The sequence below is a fragment of the Mus pahari genome, chromosome 9 (genome assembly GCF_900095145.1).
Source record: "Mus pahari chromosome 9, PAHARI_EIJ_v1.1, whole genome shotgun sequence".
NCBI classification, from domain to species: domain Eukaryota; kingdom Metazoa; phylum Chordata; class Mammalia; order Rodentia; family Muridae; genus Mus; species Mus pahari.
Genome location: NC_034598.1, coordinates 58,330,512 through 58,354,980, shown reverse-complemented (window position 1 = coordinate 58,354,980; position 24,469 = coordinate 58,330,512). Strand labels below are relative to the sequence as shown.

The 24,469-nt window shown below is 45.7% G+C and overlaps 1 non-coding gene and 1 pseudogene across 1 annotated transcript; one reads left to right on the top strand and one right to left on the bottom strand.

Moving 5' to 3' along the window:
• The first annotated feature begins 5,961 nt into the window (after positions 1–5,961).
• On the top strand, positions 5,962–6,104 carry LOC115064716. The gene has a single exon (XR_003844548.1). It is a non-coding gene; the product is annotated as a small nucleolar RNA SNORA48 (small nucleolar RNA).
• Positions 6,105–21,718: 15,614 nt separating this feature from the next.
• On the bottom strand, positions 21,719–23,551 carry LOC110326105 (annotated as a pseudogene).
• Positions 23,552–24,469: the final 918 nt, after the last annotated feature.

Below are 24,469 nucleotides of genomic sequence, written 5' to 3'. Positions count from 1 at the left end.
TTTATATGAGTACACTGTAGCTGTGAACCACCATGTGGTTGCTGGGAATTGAACTCAGGGCCTCTGGAAGAACAGTTAGTGCTCTTAACCACTGAACCATCTCTCCAGCCCATTCTATTAATTCTTTGATCTTTGTGCCCTACCTCATGGAGCTTACAGCCTTGTATGGCAACATTTGTTTTTTTTACACAGATGCTGGGGTATCAAACTCAGAACCTCATGCATTTACACTAAACACTCTTACCCTCTGAACTATCTCCCCACCCTGCAAACACATATTATAGGCTTAGTTTTCAGGACAACAGTTCTCGAGAGGTGGTACAGCCTTTAGGTCTGGTGGGCGCTTTTCTTGTCAAGTGGGTATATCCTTGAAGGAGACTATTGGACGGAAATCCTCTCTACTTCTCTTGCTTTTGCATCTTGGGCATGATGTAAGTGATTTTGTTCAATCATGCACTCACACACTTTGATAGGTAGCCTGGCTATAAATCCAAATACAGTTGAGCCAATTGACCATGAACTGAAACCTCTGACACTATGATAGGAATAAACTTTATCCCCTTGTAAGATGACTGCTTCTGATAGTTTTTGCAGTGCTTTAAAGCTAGCACACACACACACACACACACACACGCACGCACAACACACCACACTCATGCACTCACACACATATACACACACACGACAATCTATTTTATGGATAAAATGGGTTTCCTTTTTATGGAAGGAATCAGAGATATATGAGGAAATGTTTTGTGAAAGTAAGGAACTGCTTCATTTCTAGGGAGGGCATTCCTCAATCTTCCTGAGAAGAAAGTAATACACTATGTGTGGGTGGGCAAGTCTCTCTGGCAAGTGGATCTATCATTTATACAAGGCTTTTGTACCAGAAAATGGGAAGTATATTATGGAACACACAAAGAGAAACTGTATACTTTCAAAATCTATACTGTGGTACCTAGGAGAAAGAAAGAGACAGAGAAAAAAACAAAGGTTAGCTTAGGAGACATGATCCTAGCACAGAAAAGCTGCTAGGGAGAAGGAAATTTATTGATTGTGTATGTCTTTTCATAGAAGGTCAAAGTCACTAGGTAGACAAAGTTAGAGACTGTTTGTTTAGAGCATTTTCTTCTACTATCTGGTGTCACGAGTCTGTTCCTCAGGTCACTTGCCAGTGATCTGCCTTTGCCAGCCTCCCACAGACAGCATGGGGTAGCGAGCAGTGAGCCTGTGTATGAACTGTCCCGTCTTCATGGATAACACAAGTGATGATGCAGCAGGAAACAGCTTTATGGACTATCGAACCGTTATCAGTTTTGGATAAGCTAAAGCTGTGGTTTGAAATGAGAATTACAGCCACAGGCTGGGGACTCTGGATGCTTGGTTCCATAGTTGGTAGAACTGTTTCCAGGATATGGCTTTAGAGGAGTTGTGTCATTGGAGGTGGCCTTTGAGGTTTTAAAAACTCACATCATGCCCGGCCTTGCTTTCTCTGCCTCTAACCTTCTTATAAGATATAAGTTGTTAGCTACTGCTGACATCTTATAAGCTATTAGCATGTCAGCGCCATGCCTGCCTGTGTACCTCCCACCAGACTCCTCTCCATGATGGGGACTAAGCCCCTGAAACTGTAATCAGTCCCCAAATAAACACTTTATTTTATAAGTTGCCTTGGTCATGGAGTCTTGTCACAGCAGTAGAACAGTGACTTCAGGTTTGCTGAAGATGTTTGCCTTCCTCTTCCATGTGAGTTGCAGGGTGCTAATTTGAGCAAAATTTGTTTTGGGCTAACCTCTTGGAAACTGAGTATGACTGGAAGAATATTTATCATTAAAACTTGGCAGTCTTTCAAAGAGACTTAAAAAAACAATAACAACAAAAAACCGCCTTTCTATGATGTCAGGCACCATTCAGGAGCAGAGAGCATCAGTTATGGCTTCCTCTGATCTAGGCTCACACTGGATGCACCAGAAATTCTCTAGGTGGACTCTAAAATAATGGCTGGCTCTTCTCATTGCTCAAATGGCTAGCTCTTTCCTGAGCTGGGATGATCTCTTCAACAAATGATTCTAATAATTTACAAATGTCCTCTCTCCAACTATTTGTTTTCTCTCTTCTAAGCCACATGGAGTGGAAAATAGAATGTCAGCTTGGGCATTCTTCTGTTGCCAATGGCTTGGCATCACAGGAAGAATGAAATCTACAGTTCATATCACAGCCCTCCACCACTCTCACTCCTTTTCACCCATGTCTATCTTGCCTGCTTCAACTGTGTTTCTCTCTACCTTGCTGGCTCTGCCACATGTTGGTCATTAAGGTAGCATTTGACAAGAGTTATCTAAGATATCAGAAGAACAAAATAGCTGCCTCCTTTAAGGCTGGTCTGGCACGCAGGAGTTACTGTCATAAAATCCCCTCACTGGGCTAAAGGCTCGTGAGAACCACATGCTTGTCCTACAGTCAGGACTGAAAGGCTGGTCTCCTCAGGGATTACTGGTCTACCTCGTGGTCTTGGTCTTCTCCTTCTTCAAAGAGCAGGGTTGGGGTCGTGGGCTGATTTTTCTCCTTTTCTCTGTCCCTTTCTCCATGTATTTCAGCTGTCCCGTGACCTCTTTTGTCATTTCCAATGTTCTTTCCTCTGTATCTTAGGTATAAAGCATGCACTATGCTATTCGAATGCTTTTCATTCATAGAGTCTTGTATGGAAAGTCTTTAAATTGCCAACTTTCCCTAAGAATTTTCCTTAGGTCTTAAGAACAGCTGCTATAAGAAAAGGAATGATAGAAACTTTCTAGTAATTAGCTAAAAATTAAATGTTTTCCCCATCTCTTTCTATATGAAGAGTACTTACAGTGGGTGGTGTTTTATTTTTATTTTTTATTTTTATTTATTTATTTATTTATTTATTTTGGTTTTTCNAGACAGGGTTTCTCTGTATAGCTCTGACTGTCCTGGAACTCACTTTGTAGACCAGGCTGGCCTCAAACTTAGAAATCTGCCTGCCTCTGCCTCCTGAAGTGTTTTATTTTTATGTAGAAATCTGACCACATTGACATCATGTAAGACTGTAGTAGTTGCTGAAATTCCGTGAGTGTTCTGAGTTGGCACTTAATTTTTCCCCTTCTTCCTTTTGGAGACAAGACTACTAGGTGCTGAAGGAAGAGGAATTAGGCTGACTGGTTTCCCTAGCTCCTCCCCCTTCTTTCCCACACCACCTTGTGTGACTGACATTGCCTTTACCGACATGCTGGCTCTCCAGGCTTTGCTTGCTCTTGGTTTATGGACCAGCCTAGCAGGAGGCAGAAGAATGAGAATGAGGTCAACACACTGAGCCCCTGAAGCCCTTGGGTTGCTGTTCACATCAGCATTGCACTTCTCTGAAAAGTCAAAGCTCTCCCGGCTGTTCTTTCCATTGCTCTTTTTTGCCGTTCTTCTGGTAACTGCTCTCAACCTGTCCCCAGCGGGCTTTGAACTACTGTGAACGCTACAGAACCGCAACGTTTCTTATTGCTTTCCATTAACTCTCTCAACAATGAAATAACAAATGTAAACTCCTCTCCATTGCCCAATTTGACTGTGCCATGACTTCCATGGAGTCTGCATCTGGTGTACCTGTCTCCTTCATGTCTCCCACCTTATTTCTGCTGAAGCTTGGGAACCTGGATAAGATTGTTAACAGACAATTGTAGCCAGTCATTAACATATTGAAGTTGTGTGAGAACTTTCAACATGCTATAAAACAAAACAGAAAGGGTAGTATTTTCATTGCTAAAATTAAGCACTTAGTGTCTTTCTGTTGTTTTTGTTTGTTTGTTTGTTTGTTTGTTTGTTTGTTTTGCCTGTGTAGCCATGGCTGTCCTGGAAGTTGCTCTGTAGAGCAGACTGGTCTTGAACTCAAAGGGATCCGCCTGCCTCTCTCTGTCTCCCAAGTGCTGGAATTAAAGGTGTCCGGTTAAGTACTTAGTTTTTTAAATTTCCCCCTGTTGTTTCAATAAGGCTCTGTGCTGGGACGTGGGGACACACAGGTCAACGTGCACCATCTCTTAAGGGACCCTAAGAAATGTCTTCCCCCCGCTGACCCAGGAGTGCTCTTGCTCCTCGGCTTGGTGGCTTTTTTCTTGATGCTGATTCTTGGGGACACTTGCACATCTCCATTCATCCTACTCCATCCTAGCATGGCATTTGGCTACTTCTTACCCGCTTGGCTCTCCTTTCTCTCTCCACTTTCCTTGGTGCAAACGCCAAAGCTCTTTAGATTGACCACGTATGTCTATGGCAGCCACAGTCCTTTCCTTATTAACCACGGGGATCATTCTGTAACCCTCACCTCCCTTAGGACCCCCTGCCGTTTCACCTCAGCGCCACCAGGGCATCTTACAGGTGGACTCTGTTCCTCTGGGAGGTCCATGTGCCATGAGAACCTGGGTGCTGTTTATTTGTGATGTCTGCACGCTGAGAGGTGCTTTTGTGAGCTGCTTCTCACCTGGGACACTCCCCTCTTGCTATGGCAGTGGGTGCTATTTTTCCACTTGATGATTGTTAAAGAATATTGTGGATCTTTGGTTGCCACTTGCCTGTGTGAAGACTTTGGTAATTTCAGTTAGATTTAATTCCATGACAGGCTATGCAAGACCCTGTGTGACAGGAGCCATAATATTTAGATGCTGTCTGCAAGGTGCCTGTGACCTTTTGGGTATGACAAGAGGTACAACTGCACAAGCCACAGACAGACAAATGTTCAGTAATGAAGAGGTTCTGACAAGATGACAGTTATCAACAGAAAGGGATCGAAAGATTAGAAATGAGCTGATTTTTTAAAAAATTAATTTATTTTTAAAATTTATTTTCATTTAAAGTGTTATCCCCAAGTCGGGCAGTGGTGGTACATGCCTTTAATCTCAGTACTTGGGAGGCAGAGGCAGGCGGATTTCTGAGTTCAAGGTCAACCTGGTCTACAAAGTGAGTTCCAGGACAGCCAGGGCTAGACAGAGAAACTCTGTCTCAAAAAACCAAAAAACAACCCCCCAAACCCCAACAAACAAACAAACAACAACAACAACAAAAATAAAGTGTTATCCCCCTTACCCGGAAACCCCCATCCCATTCCCCCTCCCTCCCCTCCCCTGCTTCTATGAGGGTGTTTCTCTACCCATCCACCCACTCCCACCTCCCCACTCTCGATTTCCCTACACTGGGGCATCGAGACTTCACAGGACCAAGGACCTCTCCTCCCATTGATGCCAGACAAGGCCATCCTCTGCTACATATGCAGTTGGAGCCATGTGTACTCCTCAGTTGTTGGCTTAGTCCCTGGGAGCTATGGGGGGTCTGATTGGTTGATATTTGAGCTGATCTTTTGAAAGGTGGAAATATCTCTGCAGACTAAAACATCTCCATTGTGAAATGTTCCAGTCTTCCATTCTGCTTGGTTGGTGCAGTAAATGGTCTACAAAGTCGAGTTTTTCCATCTCCCTTCACACTGGTCAGACTACAGTTTAATCATCTGTGACTTGTACACTTTAAGAGTTTCTAAAGGACAGAAACTTGTTATTCCTGCCTGTATTACTGGCTCAGCAATGTAGACCACTCTGGTTAGCTCTGCTCTCGCTGCTATGTGGACTGTATGCCAAAAATGAACTTTTTCCCCTGTGTGGTTGCATCAGTCAGGGTTCTCTAGAGTAACAGAACTTACAGAATGAATCTCTCTGTGCATAGGGAAAGCAGATTTATGAGAATGATTTACAGGCTGTGGTCCAGCCAATCCTGAGATGGCTGCCTCTGACTTGAAGGTCCAAGAATCCAGTATTTATTCAGTCCACAAGGCTGAAACTCTCAGATGGAATACTAAAGAAGTAGGCTGCAATACCAGTGAAGGAATGGACTTACCAGCAAGGCAAGAGCAAGCAGGCAAAGAGCAAAATCTTCCTGCCTCAAAAGATCTGGCTTAAAGGTCTATCCCCCCCTCCCAGGCAATGGGCAAAGAGACACCATGTTGGTGGTGGTGTTCTTATATCAGCCAGGGGCAGAGCAGATGGCAGTCCTTTGTCCATCCTAGCTTAATGCCTGGCTTGGTGGCCAAAGCTGTTTTAGGTCTATAAAAATCAAATCAAATCAAATCACATCAAACCAAACCAAACCAAACCAAACCAAACCCAGGCAGCACATTGTGGAAGGAAGAAGACAGACAGGGACGTGCATTACACCATGCTAGGCAGTGTGGGCAAAGAAAGATGCTCACAGACCTGCCACCCCACCTCAGAGGCCAGCTGTAGACACACAGAACCCCGCCTATCACCACAAAACCCAGCCAGGGAGGAGGAAGACAGACAGAGACCTATGGACTGCCATGCTGCCCACAGAGCTTCCCTCCTGTGTAGAGCACAGGCAGGCCACAGACATCTGCTTTTCACCACACCGAGACACAGAGCGGATGGAGGATGTCACCCAGGGGCCTGCCAGTTGTGTGGCTAGCCTACAGCTGGAGCCACCACGGTGTGCAAGTATGTGGTAACAGAGAGAGAGAGAGAGAGAGAGAGAGAGAGAGAGAGAGAGAGAGAGAGAGAGAAAGAAATAGATTTTTTGATACATAAAGATGAGAGATGGAATTAGAGACTCAAGTGTGGAGAGANAGAGAGAGAGAGAGAGAGAGAGAGAGAGAGAGAGAGAGAGAGAGAGAGAGAGAGAGAGAGAGAGGTGGAGCAGCTTGAGCATTACGAAGAGAGATGGAATTAGAGACTCAAGTGTGGAGAGAGGAGTAGCCTGTTGTGAGTGACCAGCCCCACCACCTGGTGCCATAGTGGTCTCAGTCCCAGCTGCTGAAGGCCAAGTCTGTACCAGTGGCTCTGCAGTGTCAGGGGTCAGTGCTGGCGTCCGTGGCTATTACCACAGAGAACATGGGCGCATCCCTGGTGGGTGGTAGCCATCTGGGACCACGTGGATATCCAGGGGCGGTGCAGAACTGGCCTAACCCTAGTGAGCTCTATCGCTCCGGGAGAGTCGGCCCCACCTCTCACCAGTGGCAGCCTTCTACTATGCCTGTGGTGCACAGTAGAGCTGGCCCTAGTGGAGGGTAAACGGGTGACACAGCTCCGAGGGCGATAGGAGAGGTGGTTCTGCCATTCATCTGTCATGAAGTGGCATGTAAGCAGTGTGTGTAAGCAGTGTGCGTGTGTGTGTGTGTGTGTGTGTGTGTGTGTGATGTTCTTCTCCCTTCTCCCCTCACCACCTGGCCTGGCTAATGCTGCCCCCTCACTGTCTATAACACTCATGAGAGCGGATCTTCTATCTTGACTGGGCAACAAGGAACTGGCCCTGAGGGTGTGGGGCACAGGTGAGCCAGCCCTGAGGGTGTGGGAGCAGGGAGAGTTGGCCCAGCCCCTCACAGGCTGCAGCACATGGGAGAGTGGGCCCGCACCTTGACTGGGCAGCACAGTGGAGCTGTCCCTGGAGGGATGCATGCGAGTGAGCCACCCAGAAGGCATGAGAGAAGAGCTGACCCTGCCTCCTACCAGTGGTGGCACTGGGTGGCTTAGCCAGAGCAGTGCTGGAGAGCTCACCCTGGTGGTGTAAGTAAGGGAGAGCCTGCAGGCTGACCAGCTCAGCTGCCACCCAGGCCCAGATCCAGGGCTCTAAGTTGGCCCACCCCAAAATCTATATCATCTCTGATCAGTTGGAATTTGTGAAAGGGCCAACGTTTCAGGATCTCCATGACACAGGACAAGAACAGGAGAACTGGGAGGAGTCCTGGTGAGGGTCCAATATTGATGGTGTCACAGAAGTCAGGGACCTCAAACCAGACCAATGACTCATTGTAATGAACATTCGCTAGTGAAGATGTGGTGACAGAGGGATACACTGTGGGATACACTGGAACATACTCATAGCTCCTGCAGTGAGATTATTTTTAGGCTCTCTCTCTGTTATTTTGGGGGGAGGTTTCAAGAGGGAAGGGCAGATATGAGGGGACAGGGAGATGAGTAGGACTGGGGTGCATAATGTGAAACTCACAAAAAAAAAAATCAATGAAAAGTTTTCTTCTTTTAAAAAGGTGTATCTTTCCACCCCTAAGATCCAGATTAGAAGTAGATCCTCCCCTTTCAAATTAAGCAAAAAGTCTCCCCTCACAAGAATGCCCCTCCGTTTTTGTGTTCTAGTTAATTCCAGATGAAGTTGACAAGTAAGAGTAGCCATGACAGTAGCTTTGCTGGTTATCATATCCCGGTATCAACAAAATTGACTCACACATACATCCACCATCGTCTCTGCAGGGTCTGTGGCTGGTGTACTTTCTCCACTGTCAGGAGGTAAATGGCCTGTTTGTATGAAATCAGATCATCAGAATGGAACATGCTAAGGTAGCCAATAGCCAGAGAAACCACTGCGAATATAGGCACTGCACAACTCTGAAGATGTCGACCACTTTTTACTTAAAAGCTAAGTTTATTTGTCAGTCAGGAACATACGTAAAGAGCGCTTCTCTAAAAACCACAGATAAGATGGATCAATGACAGCACTCCTGTGTTTGTAGTTGGAAGACGTGGGTCAAGGCCAAATTGGTGATCCTTGGCTTTGTGCCTTCAGGTGAATCCCTGACTCCCTCAGTGTTAGCTCTCTCACTTGAAAAACAGATAACTCTCTATTGCTAGGGTATGTAGCTGCTTGCATTCTAATACTAATTTGTGTACACCCCCCCCCCCCAAAAAAAAAAAAAACCTGTTTGCACAAGAGTGTCCACAGGTAGCTTCTGGGACCCTGCCGCCACTTGGTTCTGGTTGGTCAATAAAGATGCCAACAGCCAATAGCTGAAGAGGACAGATAGAGGCGGGACTTTAAGATTCCCCGGCTTGAGACTGGGAGGAGAACAGGAAGAAGGAGATAGGCCATGCTTTAGGAGAGTCTGGATAGGGGAGAGACAGAGGCCGCCATGGGGTAGAGAAGCAAGGAGAGTGCCTGGGCTCTGGGCCAAGAAAGCTTGGCCCCGAGGGCTGCAGAAATGTGTCCGGAGCAGCCAAGATGGAACTTAGACGTTAGTAAGTAGTAACTCAGAATTATCGGTGGAAGGTAGAGTCTGCCAGCACTGATGGTCAGCTATTGTGCTACTTAAGGCGTATTAAAAATACAACGGCTGTGCCGATTATATCTTTCATTCAGGAACCTAAACCATTGAGGCCGGAAGCAAGCCCACTTGGGGATTAGTTAATTAATAATTAATAAACAGGGGTGTAAACAAAGTGAACGCATCTGTACTCGTGCTTTAAATTTTTGCTCCCTGCTATAGGTGCTATTGTCAAAGGTTCTGGAAAATTAAGGAGGAAGGATCTAGGGAGGGAAAAGGGTAAGAGCAGCTTTTGGAAAGTTATCTCGTTCTTTGCTCCTCTTGCTCTGATTTCTGTCCACGCTGATGTGAGTAGCCGCTGCCCCATGCCTCTGCTACCATAATGCTTAATCTTGGAACCAGATACAGTGGAGCTGGCCCCGATGGACCGAACACTCTGAAACTGTAGCTAAAATAAACCCTCCCTCTTGAAAGCTGTTCCGGCAGACATTTTTGTCTTATCAATTTTATAATCAACCAACACAGAAGATTGGTATTAGAGGCATCAGGTCGTCGCTGTGACATCTGACCATGTCATTTCAAAGCCTTTGGAACTGATTTCAGGAAGAATTTGGGAGAGTTAGGAGAGTTAGGAGACTGTGTTGGAGAAGTTCCAGAATGCTGCAAGGTCAGCAGTCAGCTTAGGAGGAGATTCTGCTAGGAGCTCAGAAGAATGTGAGTGATCGGTTGGTTGTTTGGTTTTGTTTGTTGTTTTGTTTTGATCAGAAGTAGCCAGCCAGAGAAGGGCCAGTATTCCATAAACTTCCATCATCTTAGGATACGTCTGTGTTTGCCCAGCCCCTGGCCTTTCCTGAGTCTGGATTCCCTTACCACACCCCTCTCCCTCATGACAGATTATGAAGAAAAGCTCCCACCACTGGGAGGAGAGACAGTCACCCCTGCCTTAGAATAAAAGTTTCCTGCGGCAGTGTGCTTGCTAGCCCAGCTGGGTCAATGGCATATCCCTCCTGCAGAAAACCGAACCTAACGAACCAAACCTGCCTTGTGGGTTACTTTTGCCTTCTTGTGTTTCTTTGTAACACAGAGGAGGCTCCCCTCCCCTCCCTTCCCCTCCCACACCACCCATATCCCCACCCCCACCCACAGAAACACAAGGATGTCCATAGGATTCAGGTGGGGAAGGTCAGGTTCAAGTTCCAAATGGGAGTGAAAACTATCTAGAATTAGATGAAAGGCCATTCATGTTATATGCTCAGGCAAATAAGTTGTCTGTTTGGTCCACATCAGAAACTTTGTGTCTGAACTTAAAGACAACAGACTTTAAGGGAGTGGGTCCTGATCTCCTTGGGCTTTGATTGAACTTTTCACAGATGTCTCCTGAGACCATTGGAAAACACAGACGATTCATAATGATAGCAAAGTTACAGTTATGGTGTGGCAACAAAAATAATTTTATGGTTGGGGGATGGCACGACATGAGGAACTATATTAAAGGGGTGAGGGGTTAGGAAGGTTGAGAACCGCTGGACTAGGGTTTTGCAGAGGATATTTCATGCCAGTGTAGTGTTCAGGAAGTGGCACGAGGCTGGTAACTTTTAGATGCATTTATAGGAAGAATCTGGAGTAAAGTCTTCTGGAAGACTGGAAAAGTGTGCATGGTGATCTGGAGTGAATTTTGTAGACAAGGACGAGATGACTGTTAAAGAGATCAACAGTGCTGTAAGGAACCCAGGCAACATTAAGTAGGACAAGGGGAGAGACGCTTTGAGGGAATTTTCAGAATTGACCGAACTCTGTCCATTTGTAGGCGCAAGGCTGCAGAACCGTAAACTCTTGCAAAACATTCTCAGCTGTACCTCACTTTCACAGGGCTGCCCAGAGAAAGGTTTTCCCTGGGATCAGCTGCCAAGGCACCCAGAAGCCATGTTAGCCGTTGTCTAGGAGTCCATCGGCTACTGCTCAATCTGGAACTACAACTTGGCATCACAACATGACACTGGTTTTTACGGGTATTCAGAGTGCAAGCTTTACCAAGTCATGGAACTTTCTACCAAAGATTCAAGGGAAGCCTGGGAGTCAAGTCACAGCAAGCCAGGGTCAGGATCTCTGCAGGCAGCTCATGAGAGGGCGACCAAGCTGACTCAGTCAGTCAACAAGGGTCTCAAGGGAGGGAGTGAGGATTGAAAAGACAAAGACAATTAGACAGCATTGCAACATGACCCCAGCCAATGCTGAGGCTGAAGCAGCTTTATGTTTTCCCAGTCTGCTTTTATATTAATCTAGGTACATCTAAAAACCATGGCCAGCTCTTAGATCAAAGGCCAAGTAATCAAGCCATAAACAAAGAACTCCTGGTAGTCATCAAGCAAAAGCAGTAAGCCAAAGGATCACACAAGGCAATCATTAAGTAAAGAAGTAAGCAAAGACATCGCACAAGGCAGTCATCAACAAAGCAGTAAACAAAGCCCCTTGGTCATCACGGTTTCTAATCTTATCTGAGCCTACTTCCTTGTCCGAGCCAGTGACAAATTCTAAATTTCTAGAAGCGGCACCAAAAGCTTTCCCCAAGAGGGCAATGCTTAAAGCTTTGAGGGTGAACCCCAGACTGCAGAGAGAAACCTCAGGGTGTTGGAGAGGTCAGTAACGTGGAATGTTTCTTAGGAAAGCCACAGGCAGGCAATGGGAAGGCATAAGGACTGTGGGTAACAAAGTTGCAGCGACAAGGCAGAGTGAGCGGCTGGACCTCCCGTTAGTACACCACCTGCCCCTGATGCCCAAGCACGGATCCTGCTGTAGGATTTAAGCCCTCCTTTCTGGAGTGGGCTCCTCTCTGATCTTCCTCTTGTATCCTAGCTTAGCAAGCAAGGCTTTGGCACCTGGCCTTGGGGAAGATTTCAGAGATAAGCCACAACAGCCTTAGTATCCAGAGATTGCTTTTAGAAAACCCGTGTGATCCTCTTCATTCTGCCTTTATTCCCTCTTCATAGTTTGCTATGGAATGTCTGCTGCCATCCAACCCCTGGACCATTAACTTTCTGATAAATTAACTTTCAGATAAATGTTCTCTGCTTTTATGATGACAGATCCTTATACTATTTTTTTTTTTATTCTAAAACATTTATTATTTTATGGCTGTAGCAGGCTACCCAGCTTCTCATCGCTGTAACCAAATCCCTGACACACTACAGAGGCTAAAAAGAAGGCTGAACTCACTGATCTGGCCTCTGATGAGCATGGTGGATACCACAATGCTACAGAAGCACTCACGGAAGTGGACAGTCGCACCTCAAACTGGAGCTGAATGTAAAAGGATATATCAAGGTTTGCTCTGCGTACAATAATCCAGAGAACAGAAGGTCCCGTTGAATTGATCAAGGGACCTTCTGAGGAATTCTCAAACTCAGTAAACACCAATAAGGCCCTACAGCCCCAAAGTCCTACCACCTCCCACACAGCGATTCTGGGGAACAAGGCTTTTTATCATAGCAGACCTTTGGTAAACACTTGAGTCACATTCAAACACAGTATGTGTACAGCTTATCACATAGTTTATTACCATCTTGATATTTCCTTTTGACTAATTTATTTATTTTATTTCTATATATTCAGTTCTGTATATTTTCATACTTATATACAGTTCTGTATATTTATATACAGTTCAGTGTGTGTATGTGTACAAGTGTATCATGGCATTGATATCGAGGTTGGAGGACAACCCATGGAATTAGTTCTCTCCTTTCACATGGTACAAGGGATTTAGTTTAGGTCATTGTGCTTGGCAGGAAGTGCTCTTAGCTCCAGAGCCACTGTGCTGATCCATCTTTGTTACTTACTGGACTGTGGTCATTGTGCTTGGCGGGAAGTGCCCTTAGCTCCAGAGCCACTGTGCTGATCCATCTTTGTTACTTACTGGACTGTGGTCATTGTGCTTGGTGGGAAGTGCCCTTAGCTCCAGAGCCACTGTGCTGATCCATCTTTGTTACTTACTGGACTGTGGTCATTGTGCTTGGCGGGAAGTGCCCTTAGCTCCTGAGCCACTGTGCTGATCCATCTTTGTTGCTTACTGGACTTTGTTACTTTGTTACTTATTGTCTAGCAGTATGTTGTCAAGAAGAAGACTTTTGTCTGTCTGTTTCCTGGTGCGCCTTACCTTAACTAGAGCCTGAAAGATAACAAGTACTCTGTAATAGACTGGGGTAAACACTCGGCCAAGGCAGAGTAGAGACCTACAGAAAACAAGTTACTGCGTGCAGACTCAAGACTCAAACCACAGGGACCGTCTCAGTCTTATGCCCGTCTCTACGCGCCTTTCTTTTGGTCTAGCTGCCTCATCTCCCTTCTTTCTTCCTGCCCAGTTTGTTTACACCACCTTCCTTCTCTCCGCTCTTATTTTTTCTTTGCCTATTGTTAAGAGGGTGACATAGAGATCCTGAGCAGCATTGCCCAACAGAGAGGGGCAGACCTCTCATGGAGAGCCAAACCCCAAATGTCTCTATTTATGACCAACAGAGTCAACTTCCTTTTTTCTTAAGTAGACTGTTGGGTAAATACTAGTGGGTATTTACTGGTAAATACTGTTATACAAGTATTATAAATACTAGTAAATACTGTTGGGTAAATGTTAGTGTGATGAAAAACTGGCCATATACAGTACAGTAAGAAAGTAGCAGACGTTTGAAAAATTATATAAGGAGAATGCCATCCCAAGTAACAATGTATTAGGGCTGAAGAGATGGCTTAGTGGTTGAGAGCACTGGCTGCTCTTCCAGAAGTCCTGAGTTCAATTCCCAGCAACCACAAGGTGGCTCACAACCATCTGTAATGGGATCCCATGCCCTCTTCTGGTGTGTCTGAAGACAGCAACAGTGTACTGATATAATAAGTAAATCTTAAAAAACAAAACAAAAAAACCCCAATGTATTAGTTACTTTTTTGTTGCTGCGGTAACACACAAACATTATGACCAAGGTAACTTATAGAAGGTAAGGTTTATCTGTGCTTATGGTTCCAGATATATAAGACTTAAGTGGTGGAGCCATGGTGGCAGGCATAGGCTGTAACAGAAAGCTGAGAGCACACGCATTGAACCACAAGGAGGAAGCAGAGAGAGCAAACTGGTGATGGTACACACCTTTAGACTCTCCAAGCCTCCTTCAGTGATGTAGGCTGCTCTAGTGTCCTGGATGGCATTGTGTGCCCACTTGACACAAGCTAGAGTCATCAGAGAGGAACGAAACTCAGCTGAGGAAAATGCATCCATGAGATCCAGCTGTAAAGTGTTTTCTCAGTGATCTCTGGGGTAGGGCACAGCCCACTGTGGGTGGGGCCATCCCTAGGCTGGTGGTCCTGGGTTCTATAAAAAAAGCAGGCTGAGCAAGCCATGAGAGTCACCCAGTAGGCAGCATCCGTGGCTGCCTGGATCACCAGCTCCTGCCTCCGGGTTCCTGCTTGCATTCCTGTCCTGACTTCCTCCATCGATGGACTGTAGATCTAGAAGTGTAAGCCGAACAGACGTTTTCCTCCCTGATATGCTTCTTGATCATGGTGTTTCATCACAGCAGTAGAAACCCTAACGAAGACAAATTAGTATCAGTGTGGTGGGGTATCACTGTGACAGACCTGACCGTGTTTTGGGGAGGACTGTGGAAGCACTTTGGAACTTTGGGTTAGAAAAGCCCCTGAGTGTTGAGAACTCAGTGGGATGTTCTGTAGGAGTGTGGAAGATAAGAATGTTGGGAATAGTGTAGAAGATGGAGGCCTGGCTTGTGACATTTCAGAGGAAAGATTAAAGATTCTGTCGGGGCCATTTGTTATTTTGATGTAAGATTCTGTGGTTCTGGTTAGCTGTAGCTGAAGAATCAGCTGTGATTAACAAGATACTAGAACTACTGAAGTGAAACCTTTGTGTTACTGGGACGATTGATGCTGGTTAGCTGGAGCTAAGAAATTAACAGGGGTTAAGAAGAGACCAGAATCACTAAGGTGAAATCTTCTGAGAAGTGTTTTTTGAGAGCACAGAGAACCGTGTTTTAGAGCTGGCCAAGGTTGTGCTTCCTACTAGTAGCTGGACTTAGTAATGTGCAAAAGTTGCCCAGGTGGTACTGGTTTTGAAGGTATGAAGCAGGTGGTACTGGTTTTGAAGGCATGAAGCGGTCACGGAGAACAGCTAAGTGTTGGCACTGTGAGAGCCCAGGAGAGCCCGTTGGTGAAGACACAGCCTCAGTGACAGTTGAAAGCCTAGTTCTGGAGGAGTCATGCAAGGAAGTTGAGGCTTGGCGTCATGAAGAGAGTCTATGAGAGGCTATTGGTAAAAGTGCAGCCCAGTTGCAGCAGAAGACCCCAGCTTTTTGGAGATGCCAGGACCATGGAATAACCACCAAGAACAGCAGCAGCCGGATCCTAGAAGAAAAACTGTGTGCTACAGAGGGCAGAGCTGGAGACCCAAACCCTTGGAGTAACCCAGAAAATGGTTAGTGAATCCCAGACATTGGATGGTTAGAGTTTGATGTTACTTTGATTTGATTGTTACTGTGCCCTGACATTTCCCCCCTTGATATTGAGAAAGTATTTTATTTGAGCTTACAGTCGGAAGACTTTGACTTAAAAAAATAATTGGATTTAAGAGATTGGCTATTTTAAAAGAGACTGAAATGTTGGTGTGTTTTAAATCTGTAAAGACTGTGTGACTTTTAAAGTTATTTACGTTTTTAATGTGAGATCTAAGAAAGGAAGGGTTGTGGCATAATAGTGATGTGTTTGTGTGCCCAGTTAACAAGGGGTCAGTTGTATTGGCTGGGTTTGTGTATCAACTTGACACAAGCTAGAGTCCTCAGAGAGGAAGGAGCCTCAGCTGAGGAAATGCTGCTATGAGATCCAGCTGTAAAGTATTTTCTCAATTGCTGATCTCTGGGGGAGGGTCCAGCCCATTGTGGGTGGGGCCATCCCTGGGTTAGTCATCTTGGGTTCTATAAGAAAGCAGGCTGAGCAAGCCATGAGGAGCAAGCCAGGAAGCAGCACCCACCATGGTCTCTGCCTCAGCTCCTGTCTTCAGGTTCTAGCCCAGTGTGAGCTCCTGTCCTGACTTCCTCCAGGGATGGGCTATGATTGGCTGTGTAAGCTGAATTAACCCTTTCCTCTCCAATGTGTTTTTTTTGGTTATGGTGTTTCATCACAGCAACAGAAACCCTAACAAAGACATCCAGCAAGGCTGTGCCTCCTAAACTTCCCTGAACAAGGCCTGCAACTGGGGACCAAATCCTTAAATACTTGAACCTATCTATGGTTGACATTCTGATTCTAACCACCATAGACAAGAGTAATTCTACGGCGGTCGGTGCTTGCTGGGGATAGACGGCAATGGTAACGCTCAGTCTGCCCATACTCATTGCATTCTGAATGTTTAGGTGCCACCCATACTTGTATAACTTGTGCCCTCTGGACCTCTCTCTCTGGAAAATACATCATGATTCTGTTTTCTTGGGATAATTTGTTTAACATGGCTCTACCCACGACTGATCAGCAGCAATGGTTTCAGATGTGTGACTTGGGGGAACAGTGCCAATCACTGACATCATTAAAGGCTGGGTTTTCCTGAAGTCATTAAATGTCCGTATGTCAGCCAACGTAATTTCCCATTGAAGAAGGAAAACGTGTTCACCAGGTTGTTGCTCTTTAAGTAAATACAATATGCAATTAGTAATCTTGCCAGAGGCAAATGCTTTACTCTTTTCTGGCAAATGTATTTCCTGCTGCTCTGTTTTTCTTTGAACATTAGTTTCCCCCCTTCCACGTACCCTCCCCCCATGTCCCTGCTGAATCACAATCCTTCTGAAGGCAGCCATTAAATGGGGGTGGTGACACACAGGCACGTGTTTCATTTGAGGGAGAGGCACCGTTAGCAGGTAGAAGCCCATGCACTCTGACAGAACAATGTATTAAGTGGATATTATGAGACCCACGATTCCTGATAATACTTCAACATGCATAAATATGTTAAGCTACAGTTTAGCTTAACAGGCTAGTTAATTAGGATACCCATTCTCTTTGGCCTCTTAAAGACAAGTGTGGGGGACTGGAAATGCACTGTGTTCCTGTGGGGAACCCGTGAGCGCTCTGCCTCACTGTGCATGTTGGATCATCAGTGGTATTATTGTGAGCTGGTGGTGGTGTGGGCAGGAAGGGCTTAAACTGTAAAGGAAATGAGTATTGGAGCAGTCAGTGTGTTTAGGGAGGGATGGGCGGTCTGCTTCTTCTGTTCGTTAAGGAAGAGCAACACACTGGAGGACCTTTCTGATGGTCATAGTCTGGCCTCTGCATGTCTGTGAGAGCCACTGGCTTCTCCACACTCGGGGCAATGCGGGGATTGCAACTTCTCCATTACCTTCTTTCAAGTTCTTTTAAGTCCTTGCCAGGGTTCCGGATTCCGGGATGACCTCTGACATTACGTAGGGTGTTATACATGTACTTCCACTTACTGTCTCATTAAATATGCAGCGTCCTCCACTTCCCGATGCTCCGTGGCTGCCACGCATATTACTGGTGCTCGTAACTATGCACTTTTGAAAATATGCACCTGTGTGTTTGTGTATGTATGTGTGTTCATGCCTATAGAGGTCAGAGAGGGCACTGGGTCCCATGAAGCTGGTGTTACAGGTAGTTGAGAGCCACTCGGGTTGGATGCTGGGAACTGGTGTTACAGGTAGTTGAGAGCCACTCGGGTGGGATGCTGGGAATGGAGTTCATGTCCTCTTCCTGTGCAGCAAGCATCCTAACCTCTGAGCTAGGTCTCTGCCCCTACTGACTGCTTGAATCTACCAAGGACGAAATCTAAATTGAGGAAGAGACCAGGTCCCCCCAGGTTCGGATTGCTAGCCTATTTATATGGAGGGGGAAGGTTACTAGTATTAATCCATCAACGACCTCCTGACTGTCACTTCTCGGTTCAATGGGTTCATTTCCAAGCACTTCTGCTCTTTGTTAGAAGCCATGCCTGGTGGCGCAGTTTGACTGATACACAGTGGCAGTGTGGTTGACTACGCCAGGCTTCAGGATCTCTTTACGTCTGCAGTGGCTGCTTTAAAATGCTCATGTCTTAATGCTGGTTGATGAGGTTCGGATGCATGTGAGCACTTTATTTATTTTTGAGAATTCCTTCAGCTCTTGAAATAAATGATGCAATAGATTATTTATGCTTGAGAACCTGGGAGAAAAATGTACACAAAACACTGCAATTGACTCATATTTTAAACATTTGATTGGTGGTATGCAGTCAATAGTAAACATTTTATTTATTTATTTTAATCCCAGGGCTGGAGAGATGGCTCATCGGTTAAGAGCACTTACTAATCCTGCATAGTTTGGTTTCCAGCACCCAGTATGATGCTCCAAATCACCTGTAACTCTAGTTTCAGGAGGGGGGGCATTGACTCTGGTCTCTGTAGGCACCCGTATTTATACCCACATATGTGTGCACTCAAACAGCTACCCACTCCTAAAAATAATTGGAATAAATCTTAAAATTTCTGTCTCTTAAGGTATTAAACCACTTAACAAATTAAAACTAAGCTTTGAGAAAAGGAATGGGGCAGGTAACCCAGTATGAGTAGAGATCCATATTTCAAAATCAGATCCCTTAAAACTTAACAGTGTTGTCTATACATTTTTTCACGGGGAACACGTGAAAGTTATATAATAAACGTGTATTCCAACGACCTGAAAAGTGGCCATTAGTCACCTCCCCCTCCAAGTATCACACTTATTGTAACAATTCTTGTTATTTTGACACACTCAGATTCTCTTGAGTAGTTTTCAGACTCCTGTGAGTCTGTTAAAGTGACTACTCATGGCATACATCTTTTGATGGATACAATGAGGCAGGCCTGCTGACGGAGATGACTGCTATCAGCAGGTGGCAGCTGCCAAACATAGCAGGATGTGGGAGCTCTTGAGGGCGGGTTGTGCAAAGCAAAGGTGTTTGTGGGGTGTATATGGTCTACCTTAGGTGGTGTTTTAAACCAAACGTGGAGAAATGGACAGCACCCAATCGGCTTTAGTCTTATTTACAACCTGGAGTTTATAGAAGTTTTGTTGGAGATTCCAAATTGGTTGTTCTAGGTGGAACATTGTTCCTTTGAGTGTTTCTTTTTTTTTTTCTTTTGGGGGGGGCTTTTTATTGAAGACACATGAGGTACATTAATGGGCTCTCCGATTAAGCAGGTTTTGAGCCTGGTGTAGGAATGATTACTTTACCTGAAAGTGTCCTATATCCAGCTTTGGGGAGTTTATGTCAATCCCATGCTACCAAATGATATGAGAAACTTTGATCCCTGGGGTTCACATTCTTTCTGAAGGAACTTAGAATTCTAGACTCCCTTTTGAGAAGTGCTTCTCAGAAACCTCGTTCCACTTCGTATACCCCAGTCACACCCAATCCCAAATATGTTCCATTCCCTGTACTTTTATAGCATTTCATGGAGTGTCCCCTGTTAGCTGCCTCTGCCCATCACTCTCCTGTCCTGTCATATTGGGGGTGGGGTGGGGTGGCGGCTCTAGACCTTTCCTCTCTCTCCTTCTCCCTTTGGTTTTGAATTGAGTGTCTAGATCTATCGCTTTTTATGAATAATCTAGTTGTGACAAATGTGTCACAATCATCATGTAGGTTGACTTAGCCCTTTTCCCACAGTAAGTCAGTTTCTCAACGGGCCTTGACCTCAATCTGTTTCTGTGCTGTGGATAGCCCTGGGGCTAATTATCTTTGATGTTAATTCCGTTCTCTAATGTAATCTAAGCTACACCTGCTGCTCATGCCAGGGCTGCTGCCCCAAATGACATTTACTTGTCGCCACTCTGTCCCACATCACAGAATGAACTGAGGCAGGACTGAGGGTTTCCACAGTCCCTGCAGCCCGTTTGCTCACCCCCCTAGCATGTACGCATGTTCTTTGTATAGTGAGTTCCTTAAACAGAATGGAGTAAGTGAATGGCAAATCATCACACAGCAGCCTGTAGCAAGGAAAGAGGGTTCGGACCCAGAGAGTGCTGGATGCGCTTTGCTTTAGGAGGTGGTAGGGCGTGGTAGTAAGAGATTGAGATCTTGAGGAAAAGATACAGTCATTTCCTCAAATTCCTAGGGTATAAAACATTTATGGGAATAAGAATACCGGGGGTTAAAAGGAAGCCAGCACTCAGTCAGCATGGATGCCAGTTGTAGAGAGAGCTGGAGCAGGAACTGTGGTGTCAAAGATGGACAACCTTTTAAATTATATACTTTTTCCTCCCAGATCTGGTGAAATCAGGCAAGCTCTAACTTCTGAACTAGAGGAGGGCTTGCTGCAGGTGTAGATTGATGACTCGGAGTGGGGCAGGTGACCGTATGGGAGAAGACAGCCACCCCCACCTCCCAGTTCACAGGCTGTCCCTTCCATTGAAAGGTGAGTGAGTTTCTTATGAGGACTAAAGATAAGCACACTGTGGTCTCACACTCACCGTGAACTTCCATTTTAGTGGGAAAGGCAGAACAGAAAAGCAGGTGTGGAGTGTGTGAGGGGAAGATAAAGAGGGAGAGTGACCAGCACTCGGGAGGCAGAGGCAGGGGTGGTGGTGGTGGTGGATCTCTGTCAGTCTGAGGCCAGCTTGGTCTACAGAATGAGTTCCAGGATGGTCAAAGCTACAGAGTGAAAACATATCTTGAAAAATGACAACAATGGAAAAATATGGAACATTCTAGAATAATATTTTGGTACAAAGTTGGTGTTCAAGTGTATGTTATTTGTCCCTTCCACTCTGATGTAATGCAGACAGAGATGGCCTACGGTTTATAAAGGGGCAGCAAATCTGGCCATTCTATCTTTTTAAAAGCTTCCTTCATAATCAGAACTCATCAGGCAGAACTACTTTGTTGTGTACTTTATTTGTAGAGTAATTGCAGACTCAAAGAGTAGCAGCCCTGTCTTTCATGGAAGATGTCTTTGCTTGATTCTGTGAATTTGTGTATAGTTCACAGAATATATAATTGGACAAAGAATGACTCAAATGCACCCATACCTGAGGTATCCCACGCTATCCTAACCCTTTTCTACCACGCTGTATTCCTTAGGATATATCCAAGTGGCTTGAAGAAGCACTTCTCCGGTGGTAGGCTCTCCTTGGACAGCAAGCCCCACGCTGTGTGGACCCAGCTTCCCATCTGCTGTTTTTAGATAGATTTTGAACTCAAAAGTTCCCCTTCGTGATGGATATTTACATACTGGGCTCAGTTTCTGCATAAGACTTCAAACGTCTTCCATGAAGGACAGAGTTGCTCTTGGAGCCTGCAGTTCCTCTTTGTATAAAGTACAAAATATTGTATAAGGTGAGCCGGGAATTAGGCATTTGTTTCTAATGTCACTGCAACATTGTTACTTAATGATTGTCTGGAAAAAAAAAAAGAGTAAACCACAGACAGAAAAGCATCAGACACATCGAAAAGTAACAATGGAAACTGTGTTCTAGTTTACCAGAAATAGCTTTTGTTGTTTTCTTTTTAAACAGCTGTGTGTTTGTAATGCATTGTCCCCACAACCAAAAAAAAAAAAAAAAAGATTAGATCGCATCAGGATTATAGTCCCCTGTTCACACTACACATCCTGGAACTGCTGCTTTGGACCTGGCTGCCTTGACCGACTGTCAACAGCTCTGGACTCTGCGTCCCTTGAATAAGGATTTTTGGTGACAAACTATTGTGATTGCTGGTAATGCACTTGGCAATGCCAAGAGACACTGTGGCACAGGTTCACCTACACCTCCCTCTTCCTGGTTTAGGTCCTGTGAGCTCTTGACTCGCTGGTAGATCTCCCAGAAGTCCTGCTCCAGTTGTTCCAGTTGTGGGCCCAGTGGCAGGTGACCAGCCAAGTGCATGAGAAGTGTTTCTAGACGTTGTTCCAGCTTTACAAAAGAGGGCCTCTCCACAGGAGAGCACAGTGATGGGGAAGAAACATGGGGGACAGTTTGGACAGGAGCGGTCCAGGAGACCCCTTACATTGAGGCCACAGTCAATAGTGCAGGGCAGATGGGGTCTGCATTCACACGCCCGATCATCGTTCATCATGCTCTGGTGCCATCCAGTAGGGGTTGCCTACCACTGTGTACCGCTTCTTGTGGTCTGGCTTCCTAAGGCTGTGCAAACCTTCAGACAGATTCTTCTCATCGATCTTAAGTCGAGACAGCCCAAAGTCGGCCACCACTACGTTCCTGTTCTCATGGACCAGACAGATGTGGGAGTTGAGGTCTCAGTGGGTGATGATCATCGAATGGAGGTAGGCCATCCCTGATACAATGTCCTTGGCAAAGCTGACTCCCTGACTCCACAGGTACTGGCTGTCCATGCTCTTGATGTCAATATGCCCCACAGGGCACTGCCCTTAATGTACTTTTGTTATGAAGTTCAGCTGCTTGTCCTTGTATGGCATCCCGATGAACTTGAGCACGTTAGGGTGCTCCAGGCACCGAATGACCTTTACCTCCTTGAGGAATGTCCTCTGATTCTCCTCATACAAGCAGATAAGTTCCTTCATCACCTCACCTGTTTCTTGGTGTGTCACCTCGATGGCCTGGCCATAAGAGCCAACACCTCCCCATAGATGAGGTCAGACAGCCAGGAGATGCAGTGTGGTCCACAGAGGGATTCAGAACGACCCAGATCCTTGTGCAGGAGGCTGGAGAGGCTAGTGAGCCAGCACCCAGGGATGTGTTAATACTGCAGCTCCCAAGACAGGTTTCTGCTGGGCAGAGCTGCCTGCCTGTGTGCTGGGAGTGTGTACCAGGGAGTTCAGAGGGCTGGGATCCGATGAGTGATGGGGGTCGTGCTTAAGTGTCAGCTGGAGCAGGTGGCTGGACTCCTGGATCAGCAAGCCAATCTCGGCCATCGGCACATTCCGGATGTGTGTGCTGTTGATTTCCACGATCCGGTCTTCCACATGGATGGAATTCTTCGCAGCCTGGGTCCACTCCTTGGACTCAGACTGTGTGCGAACGTTCTGTGCCACATCCTGGTGGGTCGTGAGGTGGGCGGGGGGGGGTGTCAATGGAGCCAGAAAGGTCTCGTTTGCCATGGGCAGAGGCTGGGATAGACACTAGGGTGACGGTGGGGCAGGTGGGAGCCAGGTAAGCCAGGTAGGATCTGTTCTATGACTAGAGTTACCACAGTCTGGTAGTAGCGCTGCCGGCAGTATAGCTTGGAGTGCTCCACCAGTGTGTAGGTGTATGCATCACCGATGAAGTTGCCACAGGCGAGGCAGATGAAGCAGTCGGGGTGGTACTTCAGCTCCCGGGTCACCATGACCAGCCCTTTGGCGCTGTGTTCAGAGCACCCGTGGCAAGTCTTGCCATAGAGGGAGGCCAAGTAGTGCTACTCGCAAAAGAGTTGTGCATCCACTAGTACTGGTGTGAGAGGGAGGCATTATACTCGCAGCACCTGAAGCTGTCCATATGCCAGTAAGCATTCAGGGCCTTGAGTTTCATGCCTTTTGGGAATTGTATCTTGGGTATTCCGAGTTTCTGGGCTAATATCCACTTATCAGTGAGTGCATATCATATGTGTTTTTTTGTGACTGAGTTACCTCACTCAGGATGATATCCTCCATATCCATCCATTTGTCTTAAGAATTTCAACAATTCATTGTTTTTAATAGCTGAGTAGTATTCAATTGTGTTTAGCTCTGCACCCCATTTTTAATAGGGTTATTTGGTTTGCTGGAGTCTAACTTCTTAAGTTCTTAATACATATTGGATATTAACCCTCTGTCTTAGTCAGGGTTTCTATTCCTGTGCACAAACATTATGACCAAGAAGCAGTTGGGGAGGAAAGGGTTTATTTAGCTTACACTTTCCACATTACTGTTGATCATCAAAGGATGCAGGACTGGGACTCAAGCAGGTCAGGAAGCAGGAGCTGATGCAGAGGCCATGGAGGGATGTTCTTTACTGGCTTGCCTCCCATGGCTTGCTCAGCCTGCTCTTATAGAACCCGAGCCCAGAGATGATCCCACCCACAAGGGACCCTTCTCCTTTGATCACTAATTGAGAAAATGCCTTGCAGCTGGATCTCATGGAGGCATTTCCCCAACTGAAGCTCCTTTCTCTGTGATAACTACAGCATGTGTCAAGTTGACACACAAAACCAGCCAGTACAATTGACCCCTTGTCAACTTGACACACAAACACATCACTAGTAAGCCTCAACCCTTAGTTTCTTATGCATTCCTAAGATCTAAATAACTTTAAAAGTCCCTCAGTCTTTACATATTAAAAGTTCAATCCCTTTAAAATATCCAGTATCTTTTAAAATCCAAAGTCTCTTAAATGTGGGCTCCACTAAAATACTTCTTCCTTCAAGAGGGAAACATATCAGGGCACAGTCACAATCAAAAGCAAAAATCA